The following is a 15841-nucleotide window of genomic DNA, read 5'->3' on the forward strand; positions in this document are numbered from 1 at the left end:
GGGCTTTGGGTAACTAATTTTGATGCCAGGAAGTCAATGGTGTCGGAAAATATCTACAATTACAGAAACAAAGGTTTCATTCCTGTCCACATAAACGTTAGACATCTGCTCCCCCATACTCACTGAGACCCACTCAAGAGAGAAACTCAATCACCTCCTAAAAAGTGTTTTATCTTCTCTTAAAATGGGATAGAGCAGTCAGATAAATCAGCCTCTCTGAGGTGTTCCTCTCACTTCCCTGGCAGAAGCCAGGCACTGGTTTACACTAAGCCTCTTTTTTATATGGTTAAACTGATGTAGGAGAAATCTTGCTATGACCTAGGAAAGGATATAAACTTCTATAACATGCTTTTTTAAGATAACCCCTGGTCCCTGACTGGGAAGACACTTCCTCTGTGCGGAACTCCTTCCAGTACTGACTGCTCAGATTCCCTGCCTGCTGCTCAGAGACACAGAATGCTTGTCTGGATGAACCGATACACCAGTCCTCTTTCCTTAAGATATGTACTTGGTTCCAGGGCACACTGGACTCATTCTATTTAACATGCATTTCAGGTTGTCCATACTAAGTTATTTGTTTTCCTTGCCTAGAGGCACCCACAAAATTGAAACACCATTTTTGTAGGTGCTGGTCCATAACTTTGTATCTGCCTATAGCACCTAGCGTTTTTAATACAAATAGCTCCTATGATAAATGCAGCATTGAGAGCCTTGGCTAATACGCCATGATGTGTTTGGATGTTGCATCTGAAGCAGACTATTTTTCTGAGCTGCCATTAGTCTGAAGGTTGTAGAGTGCAGACAAGCATTTTTACAGCCATGTCAGGTGGCTGAGAAGACACGGTGGTAAAGGGCAACGGTGCTCATTCTTCACTAGAGCTGACACTGCTGATGATAGAACAAATGCAGCGGCGTAGATGCAGAAGAACTACCAGCAGTTCTTATGAAGTTGGCGAGGTATTCATAGGTACAGAGGGTTGCTCTTTGGCTACCCCTGTCTGCCTGAGCCCGGCTGTGACTTTGGTGTTTCCTTGTTCATCCTGGCAGTTTCCATGGGATAGTTTAGATGCCTACCTACAAATAATGTCCACTCCCCTGTGGCTACGTCTTATATGATCCCTACCCTAATAATCTATTCTAGTTACAGATACCCTCAAGACTTACCACGTGGTGCCCACTGGAGAAAGCCAGCTTCTGGCTTTGGGAAAAGCCTTTGTTTCAGTCACCAACAAGAGCAGCTGGTCTCTGGAGCGTGGAAGGGGCTTGCCAAGGGGGCTTGCTAACTGCATGCAGAATGCACTGGTAGTAGTTCCCAGACATAATGGTAAAACAATTACTTGCCTCACGAGCACAGCAGGTTAAACGCATTACCCTGAGAAACGCACATCAGTACACAAAATGCATTATATGTACTTTTTAGCACTTCATTATTTTAAGAAAAAATGAAGACATACGTAACTGGAAAAACACCTGTGAATTTGAAAAGTAAGAGGTGAAAAGAATGTATTGTATCAAAAGAAAAAATGCCTACTTACAGATAGGTAATAGAGGCATGTTTGAAATAGCCTGCTGAGGTAGTCCTCTATTTTATATTGCACTGTAAAATAATATGCAGCTAGAACATGGTAAGATAAAAGATGAACTGTTAGAGTCAAACTGTCTTGTGATGGGAGATGTATCACACATTAAAACCCTAAGAACAAGAGGCTGCCTTTGGAAGAAAATGGTCTTGCACTAAACTCTTCAAGGGATGCAGACCTCTGCCCTCATCTATGCACAAGCATATGCCTCTTCACCTGAGATGGAAGTTAGACAAGAAAAAATGCTTTAACCTCTGGGATGTGTCCCTGTGGAAGCTGCAGGTTCCCAGCTCCATGGTCAGTGTTCACACTGTGACTTGCTCTGTCGGTATCTCACTCGGGCAGTTTTGTTTGTCATCATCTTTCCCTATCTGGAAACCTGTTTATGTTCTGCAACATGGAGCATATCAACAGATCCGCTGCTGGGTGAAATGTGGTGATGGGCTGTATCAAGCTGATGCAGTGTCATGTGGCCCTCACTGTTTGAAAGCGATACCAGCTTCCTAGCTGCACATAAATCACATAGGTATGGCACTTCAGGAGAAGAAACAACGAAACTTATGTGGACTATGGAATATGTCTTACTGTTTTAAAGAGACAATGGCTGATACCCGCTGCTGTCTGGCTTTTCTTTCCTTCATTTTGTTTTGGTTTTGTTCCCTTAGTATGTTCCATACCAAATTGGTGTCCCCTAGTTGAATATAGTCAAACATTACATGAAGAGCTGTGTTTTTCTTGCGGATCTTTTTTTTTTTAAAGTAAACAGGCCGATTTAAATAAAGCACTTTAAGTCTAACACTAGAACATACATCTTGGTGGTGTGTGCCATTTGTTACCCACTAATATTCAGGTTTCGTTCAAGTCCTATCTTCAAGTTTTAAATGAGGTTTCAGTGATGCACAAACTCTTAGACTGACTTTTTGTATGAGGCCAATGTCACCTTAGCATAAAAGGAATACATACCCATGTGTGTTACTTCAGACCAGTTTAAGAACTTTACTGAAAGTGAAGTGATTCAGAAGGCTGTCTTCATGGAGAGAAATGCCAGTCTGAGGACTGCACAACGTGTCACGAAGCAGGTTCCTAAAGTGGGTAGGTTTTCATAAGGCGAGGCAGTAAGGCATAATGTATTTTAGAGAAGAAGCTTTGCCAGGCTACACCAGAGGTGACAGAATCACAGAATGCCTGAGGTTGGAGGGGACCTCTGGAGGTCATCTTGTCTAATCCCCCTGCTCAAGCAGGGCCACCTACAGTAGGTTGCTCAGGGTGGTGTTCAGTCAGGTTTGAGTATCTCCATGGATGGAGACTCCACCACTTTTCTGGGCAACCGGTGCCAGTGCTCCACCATCGACACAATGAAAAAGTGTTTCCTGATGCATGATGAAGCCAAGAATATGCCACTGATATTACAGCAAATAATACCCATAACATTTTTTACCTTACCTGATGCCTTCCCAATACTCTCAATACTCCCACTCCCCCATGTGTGACCCCACACTCCCCATTTCCTGCAGTCAGCAGCTCCACCATCCCCACGTGGTCCAGCCTTTACCAGAGGCTCCTCTGTGCATTGCCCCTTTAGGGCAACTCAGCAGAGCACGCAGCAGCAGCAGCGCTGGCGCAGAGGGACAGTCAGCACATCGCCCTGACCCCAGCAGAGCAGAAGTCTCGTCCTGCAGACGAGACCTGGGCAATGATGTGTTTGGTCTTGCATGTCCCTGCAAGAACCTGGCCGTGTGGTTCCTAAAGACAACTCCTCTTGCCTTACCCCATTTTTTTAGGCAAGGGGGCATCCTCATCCCCAACATCCTCAAGCCAGCACTGCTGGAGGAGCTTCTCCTGCAGCAGTGATATGGCAAAGGCCAGGGGCACCAGAGAACTGTACCTGAGCCAGCAGCCAGGGACTTGGACTCTGGGAGAGACTCCTTAAGGGGAGAAATACTTACTTAACTTTTTAAGGTGGCAAGCTTTATGTTTAACTACATGCAAAACAAAAATTACTTGTCTGACATTCAGGTGTTTTAAATTAGATTACTTCAATTTTAATGATTACTTTTTAAACAGCAAAAGAAAGAATGTTTTTATTTGCTTGTGGTAAAATAAATACCCATTTCAGTCGGTATTTCAGCTGTTTCCCACTTTCGTCATAGAAAAGGGGGAGTTAAATATTAAAATAAAAAAGTGAAGAAAGCAACACTATTGTTTTTAAAAAAAAATTTTCTCCCTTTCAACTTTCTTTCTTGAAGTGAGAGAAAAATAACATCAAATAACATTTTGCTTTAGCTCCCAATGGAAAAAGTTAATTATTTTTTTATCAGAGTAATTTCCCTCTTTTTGTTCAGTGGAAAGAGAAGTTACAAGTAAAAAAAAAGGAAAAATACTTATCTTCAGTGACAGTGAAATAAAAATAAAAGGAACTTCCTCTTGACTATTAAAAAAAGGTAAATTAGAAATTAATTATTTTGGACAAACCTATCCTGAAATTTGCTATGAAAACACACATAGTTTTGCATGAGAATATAATGATTGCTTCTCCACCGTTGGAGAGAAAATAGAGCATTTTTAAGTAATTAGAACCTGTTTACTAATTAGGATGACACTTAAAATTCAGCAATAAATGATAATAAAGACATTGAAAGCAATGATACACATTGTACAGTAAAGCTGGATGTGTAATTAAAACAGCAGCAGCAAAAAGTAATGGTAAGACAATACCAATCGACATCAGGCAATAGTTTTGAGCTTCCTTTGAGCGGTTTTGAACCCTTTTGAACAAGAGAAGAATGATTTGTTGATATGGGATATAGTTTGGGTTTCAGGAGGTGGGTTCTGCAGGTTTTTAATTCTTATTGAAGGACTGCAAATTACAGAACTGCATTTGGCTTCTAGGATCAAGATACAACTTGTCTCCTATCACACCAACCTGAGGAGCCCTGCAGCCCAGAGGCTCAACAACCTTCCTTTCAATCCAGTCTTAGAGCTCCCTCTTGACTTAAGAGGGGGGCAAATCAAGCCGCCCGTTTTGAATGACTATATGTACACTGTCATCTGCTTAATTTGGGGGACAGCTGTCAGCTGAGTTCCTGCGAGGTGGTGTGGGCTGCTGTACCACTGGTGTTCAGCCTGGGTGCAGGCTGCTGGAAAACTGCCTGCCCTGGCAGCGGTCCCACTGGAAGACCATCAGCTCTCTTGTATGCAGGGTGTTAGTCCTGTAACTCATTGCAAGCACAGAGGAGAAAAATATTGATGGGCTGTCAGCCACATGCTGCTCCATTTTAGCTACTCAGGTGGTAAAAGCACACTGAGTGCTCTAGAGCAAAGGACTTTCCCTGCCCTCTCCAGAATGAATGATCTAAAACTGCCTCTGGGAACTCGGGTTCCAAGTTCTGGGAACCTTGAGCAAGTAGATATTTTACATTGTATTCTCAATCAGCTTTAAGACATGCCTTAAAGACATGTTGCCTAGCTCTGCTAGTTCTGTTGGATTTAAAACTGACTTTTAGTATTTTACAAGGGTCCATTCTCATGTTCTCTTGAGCACACCACAATAGCAATGGCGTATTGCTACTGCATATTGAATAGGAAACAAGAAATCCAGGCAAGCATTATTTCATAGAATGCACTGGCAGGCTTCTGTATTGGGTCTGGCTGAGATGGAGCCAATTTTCCCCACAGCAGCCCTCACAGTGCTGTGCTTTGCATCGGTAGCTAGAGAGGTGTTGGTAACACACCAGTGCTTTGGCTACCGCTGGGCAGTGCTCGCACAGCATCAAGGCTGTCTCTCCAACATTCCCCCTTCATCAGTAGGCTGAGGGTGGGCAAGATCTTGGGAGGGGACACAGGCAGGATAGATGACCCAAACTGACCAAAGGGATATTTCATACCATATGACGCCAGCTCAGCAATAAAAGCTAAGAGAAGGGAGGAGCAGGACGGGCGTTTGTTATTGCGATGTCTGTCTTCCAGGGCAACCGCTACAAGTACTGAAGTTCTGCTTCCCAGAAAGTGGCTGGACATTGCCTGCTGATGGGAAGAAGAGAATAAATCTTTAGTTTTTCCTTTGCTTCCAGATGTGGCCTTTGCTTTTGCTTTATTAAACTGCCTTTATCTTGACCCATGTGGGTTTTTTCCATCTTGTTCTCTCACCCCCCTGTCCTGCTGCGGAAGGGAGTGATAGAGCTGCCTGGTGGGCACCCGCATCCAGACAGTGTCAACCCACCACAACATGGAATCTGGGGAACTGCTGGATCCGCCTACTGCAAAGGTCCTGCACTGGGAACATCCCAGCTCTTCAAGGCCATGGCGATTTCACGTACTTCATAGCTGCAACCAGGATAGTGCATCACTTTCTCAGGATTTTTTTGTGCATACAAACTATATTCCTGCGAGAGTCATGATGGGGCCTTTCATTCTAGTCCTTTTTCAGCAACTCTGGATTTCACCTAAGTATGTGTAGTAAATTACAATGAAATGTGGCCTATTCTTATGAGAATAATTTGTGACTCTGATACAGCCTAAGCAAGTTTTAGTCATTCTACTGATGCATCCTTTAGTCTTCCTGCCACAATAATCCAGTTCTTTAACCATTTCAACTACAACAAAACCTCATATTTTTTGCAGAGAACTTGATACTCTTACAGAATCAACAGTAGTTAACTTCATTTTACATGGCTCAAAGCAAATTCCAGAGTTGTTCATTCAGACCACCTGCAAGACTGACCAGCTGCTTCCTTTCCATCTTCTTGTACTTTCTATCGTGGCTTAATAGCAACATTACTATTGGTACAATTTTGCAGCATCATTTTGGGGTTTTTTTGGCTTCCCTTTCATTTCTGTCTACTATTTATCTGTCTGCTCCATGCATTCCAATAAACTGATAGAAAGTAAAGATGATTTAAGGATATTTTTCCTCTGATCTTTTCTTTCTTTGCACTTCAGCTGCTCTTTAATTTAATAAGTCATTCCTAGTCATCAGTGTTTTGCAATAGATTGGGATGTGCTGAGTAAGGGTCACACCACATTTAGTGCATAGCCTGACTGGAGACTGTGCAGCAGGGCTGCCCAGAAAGGGCAGCTAGCTGAGATTTTTGCTAAAGGGCCCCTGTTTTGGGAGTAGGCAGAGACCACCACCACTGTGCATTCTGATGTACCGGGGTTCACCATCAGTGTTTGCCTTGTGCCCATGGGATTCTCTACTAGTCTTGCCACAGCAGTGTCCCAAGACTCCTTGTGGAGATAGAACCATGCCATGGGACAGACAACAATCTGCCACTATTTGTACCTAAGAATTGTCCTGATTTTTGTCAGGTATCCAGTTTGCCAGATATCGCATAATAACTTCTTCGGGTAATGCTAGAGTGCTGTTATCATATTTCTGAAATACAGAAAATTTTGTTCTTCTTCGTTACTTGCAAAGACAGTAGAGCAACGATGTTAGAGCCGTTGTTGGAAAGTATGACTTCCAATACAAAAATATAGATCCATGACCAAGCACATCTCAAAATGCAGAAAAGGAGCATTATTTTTAATATTCTTTTCCAAATATTCCATTCAGTTTTTACCCAAGATAGATTGAACTTCTCTGGCTGTGGTTTTTTTTCCAATTTCTCTTTATACTGGTTCTGACAACTTTTTGAACTCCAAATTTAAAAAGTCATAGTTTAGTCTTCAAAACTCAAAGCAGGCAAGATTTCTGTCAGCCAGGTCTGATGCGTTTTATTGCAGTCACCCTGCATACACACTTTTGACATAGCAGCTATTATACTGTCATTATGTGGCACAATAATATGTATTTGTATATATCATGTACATGATATATATAAAGCCTCTTTCTCCTCCCAATAATTCTGCAACTACAACTTTTTAGATACAGGAGTAATTTTTTCCAGTGCTGAAATTCTGCTATTTCTGGGATAACACACAGTATGCTGCAGTTGCACTCAGTTTTGTGAAAAGACAGAACTTTTCAAGCAAAGTCATAGAATCACATTGCACAGACAGAATGTAATCTCCATTTTCGGGTAATACAAAGGCTCTGGGTTTTAGCAATACATGGTCAGAGCTGTTTTTTCATGTTTCACTGAGAAAATCATGGTTCTGCAAACCATAATGTGCAATCTCCGTAATCAGAAGTAAGTTTACCAATAAATTGAGAGAACAGTGTTATTTATCTGGACATCCTTACCAGAAGCATCACATATTTTCTTAGGAGGATTTGCAGTGGATAAGTTCAGTCAGAGTAGCTTTTGTTGTCATTGAGAAAAAACACCCAAACAATTCCTTATGGCCCACAAGACATAAAATTTTTTGTTGTTATATTCCTGCATTCACATGCTCTATTTTTAACAGCATTAAAATCACTGTAGATGATTCATTCAATGAAAAGTTTTTCTTACCTCCAGAGTCTCTGATTACCTTTTCATTCTCCAACATCTCAAAGCTGTAGGCTCAGGCTTCCAGTTTGACCACAGCATTTTCCTTGCGTTCCATTAGTGTCTCAATCTCATTTGATATTAACAAACTCAGTGAGGAGTATAAAGCAGCTGTCCATGACCACTTTTATAGAACATTAAATTAAGATCATGGTAGAATTAAACCAGCAAAACTGTTTCTAGAAGAAAACTGCTAAAACCACCTTAGGGTGCAAAGTACTGAGAAGAGTCATGAATAGAAGAAGAAAAGATTGGGAGACGAAGTACAAAGGACATTGGTGAAGTTATAACGAAGTGGACAAAGAGCTATTTTCTTCCTCAGAAATATTCTCTGAATTCTAGGTTTTGGTTTTATTTCGCAAACATGACCAGGGTTGATGTTAAGCTTTTTTGCCTTTGTCTTTTCAGAAAGTTGAGTTAGGTGGCTAGCGTGCCAGTCTGGCTCTGAAGGACATTGCCAACCGGCAAAGCCCATGTTCTGTTAGCATCCAGCACAGAAAATGGGTAAACATCAAGGACTGTGAAATTTCTGATTAAGAACAACATGAAATCAAGAAAGAAGCATGACTAACCAGATGTCCTTACTAACCTGATCTTCTATTGCAAGGTGACCTGCTTAGTGGATGAGGGAAAGGCTGTGGTTGTTGTCTATCTAGACTTTAGTAAAGCCTTTGATACCGTTTGCCACACCATTCTCCTGGAGAAAATGCTGCTCATGGCTTAGACAGGTATACTCTTTGCTGAGTAAAAAACCATCTGGATGGCCAAGCCCAAAGAGTTGTGGTGAATGGAGTTAAATCCAGTTGGTGGCTGGCCACAAGTGGTGTTTCCAGGGCTCAGCACTGGGGCTGGTTCAGTTTCATACCTTTATCAACGGTCTGGATGAGGGGATTGAGTGCTCCCTCAGTAAATTTGCAGGTGGCACCAAGCTGGGTGGGAGTGTTGATCTGCTCAATGGTAGGAAGGCTCTACAGGGATCTAGGAATCTGGACAGGCTGGATCAATGGGCTGAGGCCAACTGTAGAAGGATCAACAAGTCTGAGTGCCAGGTCCTGCACTTGGGTCACAACAACCCCATGCAATGCTACAGGCTTGGGGAAGAGTACCTGGAAAGTTGCCCAGCAGAAAAGGACCTGGGGGTGTTGGTCAACAGGTGGCTGAACATGAGCCGGCAGTGTGCCCAGGTGGCCAAGAAGGCCAACAGCATCCTGGCCTGTATCAGAAATAGTGTGGCCAGCAGGAGTAGGGAAGTGATCGAGCCCCTGTACTCAGCACTGGTGAGGTCGCACCTCGAATCCTGTGTTCAGGTTTGGGCCCCTCACTACAAGAAAGACATTGAGTTGCTGGAGCGTGTCCAGAGAAGGGCAACAAAGCTGGTGAAGGGTCTGGATAACAAGTCTTATGAGGAGTGGCTGAGAGAACCAGGTTGTTTAGCCTGGAGAAAAGGAGGCTGAGGGGAGACCTCATCGCTCTTTACAACTACCTGAAAGGAGGTTGTGTTGAGGTGGGTGTTGGTCTCTTTTGCCAAGTGACAAGTGATGGGGCGAGAGCAAACAGTCTCAAGTTGTGCCAGGGGAGGTTTAGGTTGTATATTAGGAAAAATGTCTTCACTGAAAGGGTTGTCAAGCACGAGAACAGGCTGCCCAGGGAGGTGGTTTTGTTCCTGGAGGTATTTAAAAGATGTGTAGACATCGTGCTTAGGGACATGGTTTAGTGGTAGACTTGGCATGTTATGTTTATGATTGGAGTTAATGATCTTAAAGGTCTTTTCCAACCTAAATGATTCTATGATTCTATTCTATGATTTTGTCTGAGAAAAATGCCTCAGATACTGTGCAGCTTTCTGTGATAATACCTATTAGTACCCGCTTTCAGTATGTGGTCACTGGGGGAAAAGTAGAGTAAGAGCAAAGAGGTGACTAGGAAGAGGGCATGGCATTGTCAATTGAATTTGGAAAGTAACTACATAAATAAAATTTGGGCATCTCTAGGAAGAGATTTGGGCAGATGTAGCAGGAATCTAAACAATCATTAAACCTGATCACTTCTCTTCCTTTGTGCTCTCCTCAGGAGAATCAGTGTCCCAGATGTGGGATGGGAATTCATCATTTGGGGAGAAAAGGGGGAGAGGGTTGATTCTGGCACAATTCCCCTTCAGCTTCAATCCTGCAAAATCCAAGGCATTGCACAAAGGGTAAGCCAAGGTGGGCACTGGCCAAAAAAGTCACTTCATCCCCTCAGACAAGCAGCATGGTTTCTTGCAGCAATGGTCACCTGCATTCCCCGTGGAGCAGAGTACTGGCCACACAGTCAGCACCTCTGGCATCTCATGACGCTCAGGATCCCTGCAACAGCTCTCATTTTCTCCTCTTGGAACTTATGAAAGATGACCAATACTGACTGCACTCACCAACTGCCTGCAGGATTTTAAGACTGAGCAAACATCTCCTTATTCTTTTAATCCAATTTTAGCCTTTATCAGATGTATGGACTGTCTTACGGAGGTGCCAATTACCACAGTGAGAATTTAAACCTACTGACGACAGGCTAGATTTTCTGAGTTGCCTTTTACAGCTCCTGAGAGGGCACCTGAAGATTGCTACGCACCTACAGACTGCACTAAAACACCTGCTGTAATCAACAGGACTGTTTGTCCAAAGCTGGGGCACAGCATCAAGTCGTAGGATTGCTCTACAGTGTGCTGCTCTTCAACTTCTTTTCAAGCAGTGCCAACATGCCCTGGCTCCAAGTCTAAAAGCTAATGGGATGCTCTCATGAGTAAGCACTTTCCAGACTGAGTGCACTGTGATCTCTCTGAACTCTGTGTCTTTGGGGAGAAATTTCTCAAGATTGCTTGCAGACCCCTGCCTCCCTCCACCTCTGCGTTGTGCCACCGGTGGCTTGGCCTGTCCATCCACTATTGTACCAGCAGCGAGTGCACAAGGACTAATCAGGGGCATCTAACCTTATCTCCAAATTGGTGCTGCCTTGCTGTCTGACCAGGGGTAGCCACTGAAATTTTCATTCCATAAGGACTGTTTTCCAGTGGCTTCTAGACAAATTTCCATTTAAATGCTTTTTTTAGGGTTTTGTTTTGCTTTTTTTTTTTTCCTGAGCATGAGCAGGAAAATATACACCAGAATCTAATAAACACTGAAAGCCAAGCTGGGTTATTTTGGGATGCTGCATCTACAGTGATATTTTGCACTGTTAATTTAACTAACAGTTCTTTTCATGATAGATAAACCAGAATATAATCTAGCTCATCTTCTAAGAGCGGAATTTGTTCTCTACCACTAATGGGAGTAAAAATTAATAAAGTCCTACTTTAGTGAGGATAGTACGTTTAGGTAATTCTGAAAGAATGAGAGGAGCCCACCTGCTAAGGGAAACAATGTATTTTACACTTGTCACATGCAGGTGTTTATATTAAATCATGTACTTGATCTTCATTATTCCCCTGTTTTCTCATTTATAAGCTGTAGATTTGCTTGGTTTTGGAAAGCTGTTTGACATACATAGGAGAAAAGGTAGATAGAAGTTCTTAGAGAACAGCAAAACCTGAGGAATTTCTGCTCTCCATTTTTGTTTACATTTATTTCCTTCTGCTTGATCTCCTACATGTATATTTTACTTTTAAGGATTTCTCTGTTAATTTTACTCTGTTGGTTTTTTTTTTACCTTAAGCATTTATGCTCTTGATGTCAATGATTCAAAAAGCAGGGAGATGATGTCACTATGCAAATGAGTGAAGGTGAGATTTCATAACATGAGAGGATGATCATTCTCCTTTTGCTTTCCCTTTTGCTGTTTCCTAGCCTGAGGCATCTCTTAATCTACTCTCCAGACACATTTTAAGCATGCTGTGGTAATATTAACAAAGGGAGTTTGTCGTATCAGAGAATGTATTGTTTGCAGAGAATTTAAGATGCAGTCACAATGAAGAAAAGTCTACTGTAAACTGTTTTGGTTTTTTTTTTCCCTAGGCAAAATAGAAGAGACTGAAACATTTACTGTGTTGGGGTAATAGTATAGTGGTATAACGCTCTTTGTACCTGTGATACAATGTCTCTGCCTTAGTATAAACTCACTATGCAATACGCCCAGTTTACTGAAATTCTGGAAGCTGATAACAATAATTAAGCAATAAGACATGGTGAGTACTATTTTATCATGCCATCGCAGAATGCCTAGGTGCGTTGTTAGGCACACAGCCAACTGCTTTGAACCACCTGGAAGAATTATTTTTACTCATATTGTTGACAGTGCTAGGGAATGATCTGACTTGCTTGCAGCTATGCAGTTATGACACACTAATCACCCTGGTAAGAGCTCGTCTGCTTAGTAACCAGACTAATATTAACTTAAGTAATAATGATGGGGGGTGAACATTGCTGATGGTTTAATGGCTGATGGGGATAAACACATGGCCCAAGGCATAACAACAAGCCCTTAGTCTTCAAGCAGAGCCCCAAAATGCAGCTGTGTGTGTTATTATAAGATGAGACTGGCTGTAGGTGTTTTAGGTTTGGAGGAAGGGCCAGAAAAAGGCAGCATCCCTGGGTAAGCGTAGGGTATGCCTAAGGAGTAAGGTGTGCATGAGCCATATGATTTAAATGTGTGCTCGACATTTCATAGGGGCTGCAACAATGTGTAAATTGACCTGAATAGCTTCTAGTTTTCTTTTTTGAAATACTTAAGATTTTTGCATTCAATTGACTTAACCCGTCTTAAAAGGTTATGTTTCCAGAAAATGTGATATCCTCAATATGGACACTTCATCTTCTGATGTACAGTTTAATCAATTATTAGGAAGACAAAAAAAAAAAAGAACAACTCCATTCCAGCTGAAACCAGGACAAACTGCATCTCTTGCCTTCATTGCAGCCTTAATAACATAACGGTCTGCCCTTGTGCATTGCTACTAATGCTGCATACATGTGCCTTGGGTAACAATCACATCAGGATTTCTCAGCAATAGCCATTAAGTTTCAAAACTGCACTGTGAATATTGGGAAGAGTCATGCTCTCTGAGACACCACACCTGGGTTTCTAGGCTAGGAACGAAATCTCTGTCTGCTTCCTGTATCATCAGGGGAGGATGAGGTGGTGTTCAGAGCAGGAGCCTAGCTGGGATGCTGGAAGCAGCACTCCGCAGGAGTGCCCCTTTTCCTCTGCTCAGTGCAGTGGGGACTGAGGGTGCTGAACCTTTCCATTCAGGCCATTAGGTTAGATGCCTAAAAAATTAACTGTGGCAACTTAAGCTTATAATGTTAAAATTTTGTATTGTATGTGGAAAGTGATTGAGTTACTAATTTTGAATGAAGGCTAAAGCAGTTTTGGGTGCTCAGCTGATGACAACTCATTGCTTCTTAGAAGATGCTGAATATCCACCACTGATGTCTAAAGGAAGCCCAGCTGAAGTGAATGAACACTTCGTTACTTGTTCAGTGGTATCATTGCTGCATTTCATCTAAACTTAACTGTCCAAATAAAGAGGTAGCTAATGAAATGACTGGAGATGAACCTCCTGATTTTGCTTGAAATGTTCATTGACTGCCAGGATGCCCTGAGGGAAGAAACATTGATGTATACTTTAGGTGAAAGAAAGCTCATTTACTCTGCCTTTTTCCACTGCCTCCATGTTATATTGGTAGATGCTGACCCATAACCTCATCCTATAATATTGATTTGGGTCTGTTCTCACTGAATATCACCTGGTTCTCTAGTAACACCCACAGGTCACAGCCATATTGTAATGCAGGTCATTCTTTAAAAGGCTTGTTTTCTATCAAGTAAGTTTCACTGGTATCGAAAGTGAAATTTAAATGACTGAATAAAATGCAATGACTGACAGCAACCAATGACTGAATTATTCATTACTGCATTCTTTCCCTCAGACTTACCAGCACTGTAGTTTAGTTCTTCCTCTTTTCAAGGTGGGATCTGCCCCACCACTCTGTCATCATTACAGTGCATAGGACAACCAGAGTAGCAAGAAAAGTTACTTAAGTCTTATTTGCAGCTGGGGAGGTCAGGGAGCTGAGCTGAACTCTGCAAGAGCTCCCCTGCCTTCCGCTGTATTGACTGTGTGGAAGGTGAGAAAGAGAAGCCTTCTGACTATGGTCTCTGATATAAATGCCTGCAGTGAATATGTACTGAACAGTAGGCAAATTATGCTGGATTTCTAAAAATCCTTGTCTTGGAGCACGAAAGACATAGTTAGCCCAGTTCCAGAGGAGTAGGAGATTGTGCCATGCATTTTTACTTTCCCAATAAAAAAATCTTAACAAGACTTTATGAAGCTTTCAGCTTTCTCCAGATCTGTACAGTGAACCCGTGAGGCACAGTACAAAATCATTAATAATGCCGTTATTTGGATGCTTACAAGTACTGTCCAATAAGATGTTTGAAGAAAAATTGATTTTCTGTTCTTAATAAGTCAAGGGCCTATAAGCAGTTTTGCCTCTAGTGTTGCACCTGGAACATCATTTTGTACTACTTTGTCTACAGAAATGAATACTACTTCAGAATGCAAATTCAGTAAATGCATTAACACAAACTTCTATGCACCATTTACAACAAGGTTTATTTTCTTTGAAAATATTTCTAAATAAAATGGGAGTGAAGGTGTTTTATAAATTAACAGTATTCATGGTTAGGCAAATGGCTGCAACTAAGCTTCTTCGCCTCTCTACAATGCTATCCCTTCAGAAAATCTATCATGTTCTTTTCCCATTTTTATGCTAAGTGCTAAATGAAAGCAGTGATCATCCTTACCCAAGAGGCCTGACTTGGTCCAGTATTGACATTATTCCCTTTGTGAGTGTGTGGCTGATGATGAATATGGTAGATTCCTTAAAACAATGTATTGATTAACCTCATGATAGGAACAGAGCATGATATAAAGGAAGAGGAAAGCCTCTAGACAAGCTGTCTAATTCCTGAAAGGGCCTCCAAACAACTCTTGCAAATTAGACACTTTTTACACAGCAAAGTTTTGCCTTGTCAGTTTTCCGCTCCCTACCCTGCCATTTACCACCTATTTCCTGAACTTCACAGAAGGTCATGCCAAGCCCTTTGAATCAGCTGTTCACCAAGTCATCTTTGAACAAATTCCGAAGAGTTTGTGGGGAGGTCTTTCATCCTCATTGCATCATTTTTCTTCATTATTTCTATCCTGAGAGTCCTGCTGCCCAGTCCTAATGTAGCTACATATTCCAAGGTCACAATACAACATTAATGCATTTCAGACTATACGTACAAAGTTTAATTCGTATCCAGACTCAGGCTAATAGGGCTGTATTCAGGCACAGTCACAAACACCCAAGCAGTGCGGTTGTATTTCCTGAGAATATTTTACCTGCTTTATGTAAGGTTTTGGGTTCCAGGCACAGTGTCTCCAGCTCTCGCTGGGACCACAGTGCCAGATGGGACCAACCTCACTGATCAGCCTGTTGTCCCATGGGTCTGTGCACACACTCCTCAATGAGGCAGGAGCCAGCAGCTTTGTGAAGAGATGGCACTGAGCTGCGACCTCAGCTTGACACCTGCTCCCATGCTCTGAGTCTTGCGCACAGGATGAGGAAAATGATGAGCATCTACAAATGCAAGTATGTGTGTGGACACCCACAGACATGTGTGCACGGAGAGCGTTTACTGTGCTTTCATGTCAGTGTAAAAAGGACGATGTTTTCTGAAAATATTGCTGTAAACAGTTGCAAGTCAGGGCTATGCCAAACTCTGGGAACATGAAAGCAGAGATTTTGAAAGATGTGCTCCTAGAGGTAAAGACCTGTATTTGTATTGAAAGTATAATCTCATTTTTAA

The sequence above is a fragment of the Phaethon aethereus genome (genome assembly GCF_964289735.1).
Source record: "Phaethon aethereus genome assembly, chromosome: Z".
NCBI lineage: Eukaryota > Metazoa > Chordata > Aves > Phaethontiformes > Phaethontidae > Phaethon > Phaethon aethereus.